Here is a 17,783-nt window from a genome sequence, read left to right on the forward strand (position 1 = left end):
TATGAAATGCATTGTTTTAAAGCCATAAAGCTCTAAACGGAAAAGACGATGCATGCGTTGTTGCGTTTGATTTGCGGTGACTAAGCGCGAACAAAGCTTTCTCGTGGACAAATGTTCACGCAACAAAATGAATACACTGGACTCTGATATCTTCAACTCTACCGCTATCTCTCGTAACTTCAACCATTTACGATCGCTAAAAAGCATATAATAAATTTTCATGATGTCTCTGAAACAACATCCGAATTCGGGCGATCAGAGTTCTTAGCAGTTTTCTTCAACCATGTATAAAGTTACCATACCACCTTTTAACCGTTGTTGTCGATAAAGTAGGGTCTGAATAACGCTTATCAAGCCATAGCTTTGCTTGCGCAGTATTCTTTCCCATCAAAAAACAGTGTTTCACAATACACGAAACTTGTTTTCATTAATTTATCAGACAACAACAATTGTTGCATCACTTAACCTTCAATAGACTCTATGTGACGAAATTTTGACAAGTTTCATTTTTATACTGTATATACTAAAAAGAGACATAAATAAACAGAAAGGGAGTTGACCTGTCGGAGGTCAAACGCTTTTCCCTTACGTGACGATTTCTGCCTTTGTACTCATACCGTAAGCAGCAAAGGAACTTCCTTCCAGAAATCTAAGCGAAAAATCTAGTGGGATTTCTCTAAGAATATCGAGATTTATCTTGCAGATCACGGTAGGTCATCACAAATAGACATCTTCTCCTCCCCCTCTGTCCAATCGCAAACTTGACGGGCAGTAAAAACTTCTGGATCTTAATTTAGCGAGACTCCTTCCTGTTTGATAGACCCTAACTTCGTGTAATCGGGAGTTGTGTGTTGCCTTTTGTTCAGCGAAACAACTAACTGTCAAAGACAGTTCGTATAATGAAGTTGAATATACCGAAGTTCCCCACTGTTCGCCATGACGGGACATATTTTCATTATCGGCTGGCTAATGCTCCATCTGCTAACAGGAATTGTGTTACAGCGTATGCAGCAGCTGTGAAATATTAGGAATCGCAAGTTATGGAGGACTTTGATATTCGAGCGCTTTGACTGTAAAATATGAAGATCGTGATATGAAAGTTCTGTTTCGATAAACTTGATATTGAAAATAACACTTCGCTCAATAAGTTCAAGTCTTAATAAGTGAACCTATTTTTTCTTGAAAATTGAAGCTAAGCTAAGCGAATTTGAAAGAGGTCGAATTATTGGTAATCGCTAATCGTACGAACAGAAATCCAACTACTGTTATGAGATGTGGTCAAGCGTGGTTTGATAATGACCAAAATAGGAGAAGAGTAGGCACCGGACGTCGAAGGGATACAAATGGAGATCGAGATCGACATCTAAGACTTATGTCCATTAGAGACCGATTTACGATAACTCGATCTTTGGCTGATGACTGTTTAGGATAACAAGGCCATTCTGGCATCAGGTCGCCTTTTCTGATGAATCTCGATTCTTCTTGGGTGCACATGATGGCCGAAGAAGGGTAAGACAACGTCGAGGAGAAAGACGTGAACCTCAGTTTGATGTTGAGCGTCATATACACCGACAGTAGGCGGTATGGCATGGGGTGCTATTGCATATGCAAGTAGGTCACCTGTAGTCCTTATTCGTGGTAATATGACATCGCTGCATTATTTTCAAGAAATAGTGAAGCCATATGTTCTCCTTTACCTTAACCTGCTCGAGAATCCAATATTTCAACAAGATAATGCCCAACCTCATGTTGCCAGAGTTAGTTTACACTCTTTCGAAGTGACCCATGTGAATATTTTGCCATGAACGCCCAGATCTTCCGATCTTTCGCTGATAGAGCATGTTTGAGACATCATGGGTAGGAGGCTTGGAAATTTACCCCAGCTTCCATGGACTTTGGCGTCTCTGAGACATGAAGTACATGTAGCTTGGGATAGTATCCCTCAAGAAGAAATAGACCATCTTATTGCATCAACGCCGAGACGTGTTGGGAGTGTAAAGATTATCGCGGTGGACAAACACATTATTAACAAATTTATTAAAAAAGTTGTGAACCCTTCGTTTTTCCTCCAAATTTCAATTATTTACTCCTTGCTATACTATCTATGTTTTACCAAAAAAAATTTCAAATTCAAACAGTTCATTCTGGCTGTTGCAGTTCCTTTGTCAGTTAGTATATTTTTATCTGAGTTATCTGTGTTTATTTTGAAAAATATATAATTATTTGACGAGTATATGCATATTTTCACATGCCTTTTACACAATGAAGTATTATTATTATTTCGCTATATTCATTGGAATGTAAAAGGCAAAAGAATACTCCTATCATATAGGTACTAGTTCTGCTCTCGAGTTTTCTTAAGGGCAGAACAATGTCAGTCAAGGGGGAAATTATCTATCAGATGAATATGAACTAAATCTGGGAGTCGCTCAGAGTTCTGTTCTTGGGCCGCTTGTGTGCCTGTTAATGATTTACCTGTTAATTTGAGAGATGATAGCTGATATTGCAAATGTTTCGACTCCTTTTTATTGCAAAAGATGATAATACCTAATACACTCTTGATAGTGTGCGTTCAAGAATACTGTTATTATATTGTTTTGCTTTGAGTATTCTGATACAAATTCCGAAATAATAAGATAATATTAAAAATAAAACATTATAATCGATTTGTAAAACAGCTAAGTTGTTACGTTTTCTACGAAGTCATGTAACTCATAAGTGAACACGATAAATACCCCAAAAAAATTCTACAAAACTTCAGCGATCAATGAAAAATAGCCTTTTCAGATAAGGTCTACAAAGAACAATACTAACATTTAAAATTACCCGGTAACTATTCATCATACATTCAGATGCCTGGTCCTTCTTGATTATGAAATGTACTATTTTCGAAATTAAATACACCTCCGAATTTCTGGCAGTATGTACCTATGACGTATCTAACAGTATAGATGTATATCAAGATGACTTCATTATTATAATTGTCAAATATTTGCCGTCTTAGTTTCGTAGTGTGAAACAAACTTATCCATGCATTATTCTCTTCTGTTCAAAGTAAACCCAATCCTCTAGATACACCGTGAAATTCGTTACGTCCCAGCTTATTGGCGTACAAGTTAAACCAACCCCATTCCGCAATGTGCATTATCTTCAGCAACGAAATCGTAACTAGTTCAAACTCGAACTACGTCCCATATCTGGAATTTATTCGATCGCAGGTTCTGGAATTGGGGACCGAACTTCCACTTTCAGGACATTCGTGTATTCATTTCAAGAGCGATAACTGACACACTGCTCGCTCAAGCAGAAGAGGACGACCTCCGGTATACTAGACGACTATACAGACCATTGTTTGTTCATTTCACTGTGCCACGTAAATGCAATGATATGTGTTCAAAGGAACTTTGCCACGTTTATTCCCTGGCTCTGGGCTGTGGTACTTTACTTGATTAAAGGAATTGGTTTTTGTTGCATCGTTAATATAATTACGCTTGACCAACGTAGCAAAACGATGGTAAGTAAATATATCTTGGTTGGAACTTTGAAGGGAGCTTCATAGAATATTATGGAGAAGGAGATGAAAGTGCAATTTCTTAGTGTTCTATTGACTTGAAAACTGACTTTTTAGTTATTCTAGCTTGAAATAAGCGTCAGATTTTTCTTGTTGCTGAATTATCACAAGTATATAATTTCGTTACAATGTTTGTAGTTTTCGAATTATGAATTGTCTCCTCAAACGATAAGGTTTGACTAGCTGATGATCAATCCGTCCTCAAATACGATTTTGTCCTGCCGTATACACGATAACAGAATAAGGACCTAGAAATTTGAAATTTTCAGGGTAGGTTCGGATCTCGAAAGCTCCCGTCATAGAGTAATGAACATATATAGAGAGAGTATTAGCAATTTTTACATGTCCCCAACATGGTTGGATTACGTTGTCGTATTGTGTTATATATCCACAATTTAAATTATACAATTTATATTATTTTGAATATATATTATATTGAATGAAATATATTCATCTGGGTGATTCCCGACTAAATATGAAAATTTGAATATTTGGAATCCGATATTTTTTCTAAATGACAAATTTATAATAAGAAGAATATTTATTATTTTCTGTATCTACCTGCTGAAATCCAAGGTTTGGCAAATTTTGCTCTCTTAGTGCCATTCGTGTGGTTTTTTTTATTTGGCAACAAAACTCCCACACATGTTCTTACAAATTTAATAAAATTTGAATATACAAAGATCGATCCTTTCCACTCTGAACAAATAATATCGAGATAAAAATTTACTTAAATCAGTTTTTAGTGGATTACTATGCTATTTGGTCTTCTGTAGATAATTATTTTCAGTCATCTAAACACCAGATCCTAGCAGGAAGCTATAGTACCCCAACTCCCATTCAGCGAAGTTGATGTAATAACGCCAGGTATTACGCAGGTATTCTCTCAGTTTCAGGAACTAAAGTGGTTTAACGTACGTATTATTCCATCTTCTATATCCCACTGATATTTCAATCCCAATGGAGATTTATATTGTTTAATCCCACGGAAGGTTGTACTTCTTGATTTTTTTTCAATCCCAAGAGAGGTTTCTGTTGTTCCAATCCCACGAGAGGTGCGAGAAGCTCGACACAATTCTCACCAATAAATTAAAGTCTACATCTCAAATTGAACTAGTAATGGCTGAAATCTAGAATGAAACAAGTATCTTTCCTGAAGTCTCAATAATTCTTTAAAATCTTTCAGAAAATTTCTCTAGATGCGCGCATCCGTTGGCGCTTCATCGGCGACCAACCATACACGACGAATCGACAAAGCACCGCGTCTTTGAAAATTTCAGTATCGTAACATCAATTGAAGCGTGCAAAATCGTTGCACAGCGTAATATCGATCTTTTGTTTATTCACCTTAACATCCTGTATATACAGAAATCCTAGTCAAATATTGCCCTTCATTAACAGCATTCGAAATGAAACCTACTATGAAAATTTCAAAAGTCTAAAAGGTTATGTTATAGAGTTATCGTTTTCACTGCTTGATGACGGTCAGAATTGATTTTTACCAAACATTCATCATTATTGAATCAAACCTTATCAAAATCATTCTTGGTTCAAAATTCGAAAATAAAAGACATTTAGGTAAAATTATAGCTCGCAACAGCGAGCAGTTTCACTAATAGTCCCTAGAAAACAAAATTCACTGGTCGTAAAAGCGACCATATCCTGTATTCCAACTGCATCTAGAAGCTGCAATTCAGAAAGCCAACCAGCTGTACGATATCCAATTGCAATTTAACAATTCCCATTCATGAGAAAGTGCTCCAGAAAAATGTGGTTTATTGAAAGTTATTGCTACAGTTACTTCAGATTCTCGATATGCCTTCCTAAATTGAAGTGGATACTCGGGAGTGAGTCGAGGACCCCATTGGGAAAAGTATTGATTCACCTGCCGTAGCAATATCGGAAGCAGAAAACTGCCGCTATTTTCCCGATCATTTACCGACTTAACGAAATGGGTTTTTTTTCTTTTAGATCGGGAAATTCATTCGGTCGTAAGAGACATTTCGAGGAGGCAATATTTCAGATTATAACGCTCCAGATATATATCATTTTATCTGAATGGTCTTTGTGTGTTATGACAATAACATGCTCCTCCGGTTTTATTGTTTCCAATGATGAATCCATGGAATCCTTTGGAGCTATTCAAACGTTGGTAAGTTTCGATGATGATAGATGGAAAACTCATACAATCTGTTCAAATAGTATATCGGGGACGGTAAGGACACTTTACCGATCGAAGACAATAGTTTGAAGGAGGAGCGCAGGAGAGAATACCAACACGTGATTGCTCAGTTCAAAACGAAATTATAGATTTTTCCTTCAAGTTCAAATAGAAAAACAATTGGTGAGAAATAGTCTCTAGACTATCTTATTTTGAAAATCAGTCAAATTTGCAACAAAATTTTTTTGAAAAACGGTTTTTCCTCAATAACTTTCCATGCCTTGATTCGATAACTTTTTCGATAACATATTTTGGTAGCCCGTGAAAAATTCTTTCACTTTGATGGGTCACTTTTCAATATTGCTCAAAGGATAAGCCACAAAATCCAGTGAACCATTTACGTGAAACACCCTGTACAAAGCGCTGATATGTTTTGGAAATATTCATGAAAAAAACCTATAACAAATCATTAAAAAAAGGTAAAACTATAATTTTGTGAAAAATATAATTGACCGTCGTACAGTGCTGCCCTCTACTCATATGCTCTGTTAAGAGGAAGAAGATAAAGAGAATGAACTTCGTAAACCTACAAAGTTTGGTCATCGTAGGAGCACCAGAGGGGTACTTTATGTTCGACTGATACGCGGAAAGCCACGTGGTGGTTATACCTCTTAACGTTTGAAATACTAATAACGTTTCTTGCACGATGAACACACTTTCTACTTAAACTGAAAAATAATTATCCAAAAAATTAAAATAGTAATAATTTATGGCTTTAATGTCAATGCTGTGTAACAACATAATAGAAGGCATTCTCTCAGTGATGAGAGCTCATGGATTGTGGATTGGCAAAGGGACAATGATTAACTGAATTAATTCATAATATAATTCAAACATAAGTGATATCGAATTTTCTGAACGAAACGATATTCAAAATAACTGGTAAATTGACTGTTTTGAGGTTATTCCCGAGAAATCGAAACTTCGTTATGTATAATAACAGAAATTTATTCAAACTAAATTTATAATTCGGAAATAATATACAAAAAAATTCCGGATGGCCATATTCAATTCAACTCATGACAGAAATGAAAATTTTAAGTTTCTAGGTCGGAGAGACTCATAGAGTGATAAACATAGATAGGGGGAGTAAACGCAATTTTCACATGTCCCCAACATGGTAAGATTACGTTGGTGGATTGTGATATATTTTCAAATCCACATTTTTACTATATCGTTATGAATGTATTGAATGAAATATATTTATTTGAGTGATTCCCGATTAAATATACAAATTTGAATATTTGGAATCCGATATTTTTCCTAATTTTCGAATTTATAATTAGCAGAATATTTATTATTTTCTGTATCTACCTGCTGAAATCCAAGGTTTTGCATCTTTCGCTCTCCTAGTATCATAGGTTGTTTCACGTCGTTTGACGCGCTTAAAGTTTGTTTCTGAATTTCTGATATATTCAGGTATTCATTTCGATATATTTTGAGTAAATATGAAACGTTGATTCACTATGGGACAGAAGATGTGCGTTCTTTGTGGAGAAACTCGCGAATTGAGGATAATATCGTATATGGCAAATTTTGTCCCCAACATGAACTATCAAATTTGACATAAAGCGCGCGGAAATGAAAACAAATCAGTGATACGATATTTCACTCAATTCGCGAGTTTCTCCACAAAGAACGCACTCCTTATGTCCTATAGTGAATCAACGTTTCATATTTACTCAAATTTGATAGTTCATGTTGGGGACAAAATTTGCTTACTGAAAATGAAATATGCTCCCTCTATCTATGTTTAATACTCTGAGGATGGATTAAATCGAATTTGAGGATGGACTCTTCATCAATGAGACGAACCGTACCAAAATTCGAAAGTTACTGACATTGTTTCGAAATAATTCAGTTCAGGGAACGAGCGCTCAAAAAACAAACTTAACTTTATATTCAGTAGCCTTAGGTAACGTTCTTGATGAAAAAGCTGTATTTTCCACACTAACCCAAGTTTTCTAATCAATCCAACGCATCAGTAACATAATGAAGTATATCTTCACTTTTCATAATCTCGGATGGTCGGATCTTCTCCTAGCGGATATTTCATTTATCTCCATGTCAATTTCAAAGAGTGCTCGAAAAGTCTTTCGAATTTCGTACGGATGGAATGATGAAATTGGTCCGCGACAGCGACAGCGCCAATATCTCCTTCTTTATACATGCCTAAATTCGATTTTCCTCTGGCTTTCATCGCATCGGACTGCCATATATCACCCGGAGGCCTGGCGCTCTCTATGACACTTTCCAATCTCAAATGACACGCTTGACAGTCGAATATATTTGCCCAAATGATTCAGCTCCAAGGAAGTAGGCACGAATTCGAATATCTGGATCTTTCAAGAACCGCCCGTGGGCTTAATTGACTCTCTTGAACGATTTGAGATAATCATCTTTCATATTCTGGTGGAGTGGATAAAACTTTTTCAATGAATACATCAAATAACTTATTTTACTACTACATTTTTGGAGAGTCCTCAGAAGAATGAACATAGATAGAGAAAATATATGTCATTTTCAGTAAGCAAATTTTGTCCCCAACATGAACTATCAAATTTGACATAAAGCGCGGAAATGAAAACATATGAGTGATATTTCACTCAATCGCGAGTTGATCAACAAAGAAGGCACTTCTCATGTCCCATAGTGAATCAACGTTTCATATTAACTCAAAATATGTTGGAATAAATGTAGGCTTGGTTAATCGATCGTCTAGAGGTATGATTCGATTACCTGGCCTTTCGTCTTTTTCTCCGTGACTTTGTTGGATTTGTAATAATTAAACTCTTTTGAATTATTTACATCTATTTACAAAGCCACAATTATACAGTACAAACTCAGTATTGAGAAGATCTTAATTACGTCTAAATTACAAGTTTCTCACTACGGTACTGAATTTTGGTTTTGAATTTCATTGATTACTCGAAACGTCTTGGATTATCACGTCTTCGTCGTACTTCAAGTTTTCGGTCGTCTCGTCTTTAACTTGTTCACGACTCGTCTTAATCTAGCCCGCGAAACGTCTTTTCGTCTTACGTCTTAAGTTGACCGCCCGAACTTGACTCGTCTTCGACTTGTGTTAAACTGTGTCTCTGCCGATTGGAACAACCCTGTCTCGAGTATCGACCTCCCTTCTTTTCGTCTTGGTCACACCCTTAGGGGAAAGTACCATCCCCTAGTCCAATAAGAGCTTTGCCGTACCACCCACAAAGATATTCGCGGATTCCTGGAAATCGAATATTCTAAAAGGACTAGAACCTGATAAACAGATGTAACACATCTGGTATGACCGCGTTGTCTTCGAATCTTATCAACCCCCCAATAAATCTCTTCAAGATTTACAACTCTTGACATATCTTCGACACCTCGAAGAATAACACATCCATTTTGCATTATGTACAATAACAATTCGTTCCCTGTAAATTCATTGAAAGTGTCATGCCCTCGACACTTGAAGAAATTAAGAGGTCTCCAAGCATCCGGTTGACCATCTCAATTAGTTACAGGGAACAATAAGTAACTGGATCCTACATAAATACCTAAATATATCAGAAATTCAGAAAACAAACTTGAAGCGCGCCAAACGACGTGAAACAACCGATGACGCTAGGAGAGCAAAAGTTGCCAAACCTTGGATTTCAGCAGATAGATACAGAAAATAAAAATAATGAATATTCTGCTCATTATAAATTTGACAATTAGGATAAATATCGGATTCCGAATATTCAAATTTGCATATTCAATCGAGAATCACTCGAATGAATATATTTCATTCAATATAATATACATTCATAACAATATAATAGAATTGTGGATTTGAAAATATATCACAATCCGTATGTAACCATCTTGGGGCATGTGAAAATTGCGTATACTCCCTCTATCTAACCGGCGTGAACTTGGCAGCCACTTTTCAGCAGCCGAATTCATTCCAGCAGCCAAACGACCAGTGGCGTCGGTATAAATTAAAACTGTTTCATTCGTGAAAATACTTGTATGTACCTCATTGTTTCATTGATCAGCATGATCCACCTTCATCTATAATATTATTTTGTGCATTGAAATATCATGAATTCTTGACTGAAGTCGTTCAAGTGTACTCAAAAATCAAATTCTTGCGTTGCACCCCAAAAACAGATCGATTCGTTAGTTTTAATTTCTACCGACGCCACTGGTCGTTTGGCTGCTGGAATGAATTCGGCTGCTGAAAAGTGGCTGCCAACTTCACGCCAGTCTCTATCTATGTTTTCAATCAAACTTGATAGACGTCAAGTGGTTGTCAATGTATATTTCGATGATCTCAAGGCAATTGATATCAACTAGGATATTTTCAGTTTAGTTTCACAAGAGTTAGGTAATTACAAATATTTTTTGTTTTACTATACATATTTTGGTAATGCATTATTACTTTATTCGTGTGCTTACATAACTCTTGTAACGTTTGCAACTTAAAACTCATATAGTAAGCCTTTATCCCACTTGTATAGTAAATAACTATTACTTCCTTGTTCATAAAGTGAAACATTATAACTAAATATTATAGCCCCATTCTAATTGAATATCGTATTTTCAAGCCTTCCATTTACTTGTGTATAATACAATGTATGCATATCGCAGACTAAGTTAAATTGCATGTGTGCACCTACGGATTAGGCCACACAATAATAAAGACAATATTATAAATACCACATGCATTGTTTTTTGTATCAATTCAATTAGAGAATTCCAAATAGAGATCAATCAATCAGTGTCTAATTAGTACAATTTCTGTAATCATCTCAGTTAAATACGATAGATTGATACTTATTGAACTAGAGGATGAATAGAGCTAACATCATGTATAAAGATTCAAAGATTATAATTAGTGTGTATCATTCAAACGAATCCATTAAAATTTCGGATATCCCACAATCAAAGATGATTGAGAAATACTCATTTCCACATTTGAAAATCATTTTCACAATAGACGAAAAAATGTATTCAAGTAATAAAATGCAGGCATTAAATATAATATTTATATATTCTAGTGTTATCCAATTCCTCAGAGGATTAAACGATAATATTACTACTAGAACTGAATGGTTGTATAAAACTAAATGAAGGAATAAAAAGACAGTGCTTCGCAAACAGTATAGAAAGACAATAAGATAAACTAGTTTTAAAACACCGATCAGATACAAATTTCCATAGCCATTCATCAGAAAATCACTTCATACCTTGGCATCGAAATAAAAGTTTATGGAGACAGTAAAGTGAATGTCAAATCTGAACTATCAAATCAACTACGAGAGCAGCATTTATGTCAATAGAAAACGGCACATGTATATGGGAGAAAATTTACGTATCTATAAAATTGATACGATAAACATTGAACTCTACTTCCCAAACTAGAGGAGAAGTATAACATAAATAGAAGAAGTACGTATCAGTGAATTGTAAGCCATTTGGGATTTCGTAATGACATAATATTCTGTTTTGAACTGAGTTCATTAAAATCTGCCAGCAGTCTGGTTGAAGGAATGAAACTCAATTCAAATGAATTTTCAAACTTCATTAAGAGCAACAGTGCTAGGCATAGAGTAAAAAACATAGATAGAGGGAGTATTCGAAATTTTTACATGTCCTCAACATGGTTAGATTACGTTGTCGGATTGTAATACATTTTCAAATCCACAATTTTACTATATCGTTATGAATGTATATTATATTGAATGAAATATATTTATTTGAGTGATTCCCGATTAAATATGCGAATTTGAATATTTGGAATCCGATATTTTTCCTAATTGTAGAATTTATAATAAGCAGAATATTTATTATCTTCTGTATTTACCTGCTGAAATCCAAGGTTTGGCAACTTTTGCTCTCCTAGTATCATTGGTTGCTTCACTTCGTTTGGCGCGCTTGAAGTTTGTTTTCTGAATTTCTGAAATATTTGGGTATTTATGTAGGATCCAATTATTGTTCCCTGTAAATAATTGCGATGGTCAACCGAATGCTTGGAGACCTATTAGTTTCTTTCAGTGTCGAGGGCTGACAGTTTCAATTGATTTACAGGGAACGAATTGTTATTGTACATATAATGTAAAAAGGATGTGTAATTCTTCGGGGTGTCGAAGAATGTGTCATGTCGGTTGTAAAACTTAAGAGATTTACGGGGGTTCGAAAAGTTCGAAAACAAGACGGTTGTACGAGATGTGTTACATCTGTTTATCAGGTTCTAGTCCTTCTAGAATATTCGATTTCCAGGAATCCGCGAAGATCTTTGGGGGCGGTATGGCAAAAGCTCTTATTGGACTAGGGGATGGTACCTTTCCCTAAGGGTGTGGTCAAACCGAGAGAAGGGAGGTCTATATTCGAGAGAGGGTAGTTCCAATCGACAGAGAGCACAGTTCAAATTAAACCGAAGACGGGTAGAGACGGTACAGTTTTAACTTGAGTCGAAGACGAGGCAAGTTCGGGCGGTCAACTTAAGATGTAAGACGAAAAGACGTTTCGCGGACTAGATTAAGACGAGTCGCGAACAAGTTAAAGACGAGACGACCTAAAACTTGAAGTACGACGAAGACGTGATAAACGAAGACTTTTCGAGTAATCAACAAACGAGTTAAAGACGAAATTCAGCACCGTAGTGAGAAACTTGTAATTAAGATCTTCTCAATACTGAGTTTGTACTGTATAATTGTGGCTTTGTAAATAGATGTAAATAATTCAAAAGAGTTTAATTATTACAAATCCAACAAAGTCACGGAGAAAGAGACAAAAGGCCAGGTAAACGAATAATACCTCTAGACGATCGATTAACCAAGCCTACATTTATTTCAATATATTTTGAGTTGATATAAAACGTTAATTCTTTATGGGGCATAAGAAGTACATTCTTTGTGGAGAAACTCGCGAATCAAGTGGAATATCGTATCATAATATGTTTTCATTTCCGCGAGCTTCATGTCAAATTTGATAGTTAATGTTTGGCACAAAATTTGCTTACTGAAAATGACATATGCTCTTTTTTTTTATAATGCTTCAATGTTGAAGAATTACATAATAATAATAAAAGAGTTTATTCAGAATATTACATAATTAATGAAAACATATTTGGAAAAGCGCTCAAGAGATCTTAACTTCAACTCAGTTTTTTCTCATATCTATTTGTTCATTCATTTTTCATGTTCCTTTTTTTTACTCCCATCAACATAATATTCACATGTTTTCATTTCCTCTCACTTCATGTTGAATTTGATAGTTTATGTTGGGGACAAAATTTGCTTACCACAAATGACATAAGCTTCCCCTATCTTTGTTTATTACTCTGAAGTTTATGCTGAAAAACTAGCAACTCTTTGAAGCCAATTTTGATGTCTCCATTGACACCGTTGATAAACGGTCATAGTGAAAAATTGGACTCATCGAATGGACATATGGAACTCATAGCCACGGTGTACTTATGCCGGAAGTCATATTAAAAAAATAGATGCCATGAAAGTATCTACCATATTATAATAATAAAAATTCATTTCAACAACATTCTTGTCTTGTATTAATATCTCAATCGCTCAGAAAACTCCCATCACCACAGTGTAACATGAGGAATATGTTGCCTAGTAAGATAAAAATTCAATTTCCTTCAATCCACTACTCTAAAGGACACTCCGATCGAAGAATTCAGTTCCTCCAGCCGGTTTTTCCATGTTTCCATCCGGCAAGAGCTTCATAGATAAAAATCGTAGATTTCCACATCTCGGTAAACCGCACCTGAACATAATTCTCCGAAGATCAGGATTTACCTCTGAGATACGACGAACCATCGTCACCGGAGGACCATGATATTTCACGTTGCAGGTCTTCGAGACGCTGTCTTGAATGAATAAATATCCCCCTCACGAAACCAATACCTCATTGAGGTTTAGACGAGACCTGCTCCCGTTTGGGCATAAATCTGGAGCATGGGGAACGCATAAATAACACTTGGGCAAGAATAAGGGATCAGGTTGAATAATTTCATGAAATGTATGGGCGTTATGATACAATATTGCCCAATCTATTACATAAAATGAAGGTTATTCTGCTGATGACGAAGGTTAAACCTGATTTGGGGATCTGGAGTATGCTGAATTATGTGCGGTAGGGTTACAGCCTCAAATGCTGGTTCTTCTCACCTCTGAAATTCCTAAGGAGGGTTCAACAGTGCGATACTGAATTATTAGGAGTTCAATTTTGATAATAAAGTGAGAAAAACTGGATCTAGCTTGGTCATGACTCCTAAAATGAATACTTTGACATATAATGATAATAATAAATTTCATTCATCCTGATAATATATCTAGGATCCAGTTTATTGTTCCCTGTAAATAATTGAGATGGTCAACCGGATGCTTGGAGACCTATTAGTCTCTTCAAGTGCCAAGGGCATGACAAATTCAATGAATTTACAGGGAACGAATGGTTTTTGTACATAATGTGAAAAGGATGTGTTATTCTTCGGGGTGTCGAAGAATGTGTTATGTCGGTTGTAGAACCGACCGAGATTTATGGGGTTGGGAAAAGATTCAGAACAAGACGATTATGCCAGATGGTTTACATCTGTTTTCTCAGGCTCTAGTCCTTCTAGAATATTCGATTCCCAGGAATCCGCGAAAATCTTTGGGGGCGGTACGGCAAAAGCCCTGATTGGACTAGGGGGATGGTACCTTCCCCTAAGGGTGTGGTCAAACCGTGAGAGGTCTATATTCGAGAGAGGGTAGTTCCAATCGACAGAGAGCACAGCTCAAAATTAAACCGAAGACGGGTACAGACGGTACAGTTTAACTTAAGTCGAAGACGATTCAAGTTCGGGCGGTCAACTTAAGACGAAAAGACGTTTCGCGGACTAGATTAAGACGAGTCGCGAACAAATTAAAGACGAGACGACCGAAAACTTGAAGTACGACAAAGACGTGATAATCCAAGACCTTTCGAGTAATCGAGTAATTTTTAAATTCCGATACAAGTTGATATTTATTTGGACTGATACAAAGGGTTCTCCAATAAAAGGTCTCTTTTTGAATATCCGGTATCGGGGGAGCTGTCATCTTTTGACTTTAGACAAATAAAAATTAAGTCCCTACTTGGAATGAAACACTACATACTTCAACAACATATAGAAATTGTTAAAATTCACTACAAAAATGGTGAAAATGTTGCGGTCACAGTTCGCAAACCTACACCACTTTTGGGTCGTCGTGAAGCACCTTCTCGGCCAGTAATAGGAAAAATTTGAGCTGTTCGGTCTTGTTAGTGGTGTGAATAATCGAAACCATGGGGGTCGCTCAAGACCAACTGAGAAAATTGCTACTGAAGCTCGTATAGTCAGGATCTAGCTTATGTATGCTACTCAAAATAATTTGACACGTGATAAAACAGCTAATGCCGTTAATAATGATAATAATATTATCGATTTAAATTGATCCCGGCTGGTGCCAGACAATAGTGCAAATGAATATAAAGAGTGGTCCACATAAAGTCCAGCTTATTTTTATTTGGAGGGATACTTCTAGTGTCTAGGGTCAATTTTATTCAATAAGGTTCTAAATGCCCTAAAGTTCATTCTTAAAGGGAACGCCAAATGAAAACTTCTCAGCATATCCATAAGTAAAATTATGAGATGTCCATTTAAATCGAAAGATGACATATTGAGGCTGATATTCACATAAATATCCAACTTGACTGTTTTATGTGGACCAGCCTGTATAAAATAAATGCTACCACTCTCATCAAAAATTTGTTGAGGCACAGCAAAATGAACAGTACGAATGATATAGACACAGAGAAGATTCAGGACCTCCAGCTAACTCAAGCACTGACACAACCTTTTCTGGTAAGGATTACATTCAGTTATTTTTATGAATAACGTGGTGATGATATCAAATTCCCTATGATATTGAAGTGATATATTACAGCTTCCTTTTTGAAACAAAACTGTATCAAATAGTGATTTGCGATATGTAAGAAGGTCATCAAAACGTGCTGGTCAATCAGATACGTATAAGACGTAAGCTAGGAAATTCTCAAAAATGAAACGACAAAAATTTCTGATAAGTAGCATACTCGGGCGACTAAAAATATACAATTCAGGATTATATAAGAATACATCGACTCCTGACTCTTCGGAGTTAATTTAGCAAAATCACGGCAAGAGTTGAAGTGCTATTCTACATTCAACTCAAGGTGGATTTATGATGGAAAGTATCCGTATCAAGCATCCTGACCTATTTGGGGACACTTGAAGTGAACTAATCTCAGTTCTTGGCGCACTTCACAACGACAAGGACGTCCTAATGCCTTGAGAAAGCGCCTGAAGATAACTTGAAGTCGAGATATCAAATATAACGCCGAAACGTCTGAAACCCTTGTAGCTGAGCACCTCTTGACGTACGTTCCTGTCACACATCATTTGAAGTTATGGTGTTTCACACTTCTGGCCACAAAACAGTGGGAAGGAATATGCGAACTATAAGGGATGTTGCAAAATTCAATACCAACATTTTAGGGGCGTATTTTTCAAGTTATAGTTGTTATAGTTACAGGCTGTTTTGTCATGTATATACACTTTGTCCGTAAAGTATGGAACAAATTCATTTTTAGCTAAACAGACCATTTTAAGAAATAATCCTGAAACACGTCGATTTGTGATTTCAATTAATTAAGGGTGAAATATTTTCGAGTAATGACGTCACCGTCATTTTTTTTTAATGGAACACTCCCATTTTGTCTCAATTTTCCGATAATTCTAGCTGAGTTGATTCCAATTGGTACAAGGTGGAAAAAAATACAATAACTTTGTGTGTGCTCATGAAGTAACGCGTAACATTCTTTATTAGTTAAATTAACAATGTTATCAAAAATACTTATTGTCTAGCGGAAATTCGTTTGAATGTAACACCCTGTAGTTCGTTACATTTTTAGATTAAAAAAATGAGCTGTTTCCAAACATGTTTGGTGGTGTATCAGACAGAATATGAAAGAAATTATTTCTTATTTTTATACATTTTTATTAATCTAAAAATGTAACAAAATACAGGTTGTTACATTCAAACCAATTGCCGCTAGACAATAAGTATTTTTGATAATATTGTTAATTTAACTAATATAGTTATTTATAATACAAGTGCAGAAGGCATTGATATTCTTCCACGAGTTCCAAATTCAAAAACGAGCCACGAAGTGGCGAGTTTTGGAATGAACGAGTGGTAGAATGAGCCTTCTGTACGAGTATTATACATTATTTTCTCTAATTCATTGCATTTTCATTGAAATTAATGAAATATTTCCATAAATATAATTTAGTGATTTTTGCATTGAAAAATGTTGGTTGGCAGAACTGATTTCTTTAAGGCAAATTGATGAATTGACAGATAAAGCCGTGGCGGAAAGTTCGGAGTACAGTATAACTTCAGTAGTCCGGGCAGATATCGTTCCGGTACCTGCCCGGATTATTGAGGCGTCCGGATTACTGGAGGGATTTTAATTTATGACATAAAGCAACTTATAAATTAACGAAATAAGGTTTATTAATCAAGTCACAAAAAAAAATTATTTTCTAATAAAATAAAACAAAACAGAACAAAACTCCCAAGTACATGAAATACGTTATGTAAATATGTACATGTAATTAATAATAATTATTTATAATAATAATTAATTAATAATAATGTATACATATTATGTATGTATGCAAAATGAAATATCTTCCACTTTTTCGAAAAATACATATCAATTTTAGTTTGGACCTTTTTGGATGCATCTATATCAGTTGCCTTAAGCCTTTTCAAAAGCAATAAATCTTCAAGGGGAAGCTTATTCTCCTCAGTCCACCTGATAGCTAGTAAAAATGCTTTGACAGCATCTGCATACCTATTCCTTGAAACGATTTTGCAATAAAGGTCCTTATTTTATCCTTGTTTTTCTTTATATCAAACACTACTGTAGATTTCGGAATACCAAACT

The sequence above is a fragment of the Harmonia axyridis genome, chromosome 5 (genome assembly GCF_914767665.1).
Source record: "Harmonia axyridis chromosome 5, icHarAxyr1.1, whole genome shotgun sequence".
In the NCBI taxonomy this organism is placed as follows: Eukaryota; Metazoa; Arthropoda; class Insecta; order Coleoptera; family Coccinellidae; genus Harmonia; species Harmonia axyridis.